We start from the raw sequence: 533 nt of genomic DNA, 5'->3' as shown, positions 1-533 counted from the left end.
TCTTATTGAGATGTTAGGTGTTGTACTTTCATTTGAAGTCACCATAATGGCGATCGGTATTTGCTTTAGTTGGGCTCTTGAACCTTGACTTTTTAAAAATAGTTTTTCTTTGGTTGCTTAAATTAGCTGTGAAAAGCCAAAGGAATCTATGATCAGGTGAAACTGGCGTTTGTGATGTCAAGACCATCATGAACTATAGTCTCCTTTTTCTTCTTCTTCTTCTTATATCTTTCCGGCAGTGTAGATGCTACTGGGCGTATTACTACCCTCCACCTAGTCTGATTCACTGATCTCACCTAATGTTTAATCTCTTATTAAGTGTGTAACATATAACTAACACTCTTGAGTTGCACCACCGATACTACCGCAATCATTGTGAAACATTCCTAAGCACAATACGCACAAATAAAAGCTTTGAATAATGACAGAACTTAAACACACACAGACATCAACAGTCAGCCTATGAATCTCAAGATTGGTGACAATCAAAAAAAAATTGTCACGCTGCAATGCATGCTGGGAGTTTTGTACTG

This window comes from Sinocyclocheilus rhinocerous, unplaced genomic scaffold (assembly GCF_001515625.1).
Source record: "Sinocyclocheilus rhinocerous isolate Xijiao unplaced genomic scaffold, SAMN03320098_v1.1 scaffold499, whole genome shotgun sequence".
Taxonomy (NCBI): domain Eukaryota; kingdom Metazoa; phylum Chordata; class Actinopteri; order Cypriniformes; family Cyprinidae; genus Sinocyclocheilus; species Sinocyclocheilus rhinocerous.
The sequence above is the reverse complement of the archived record's forward strand: the minus strand, read 5'-3'. Positions refer to the sequence as shown.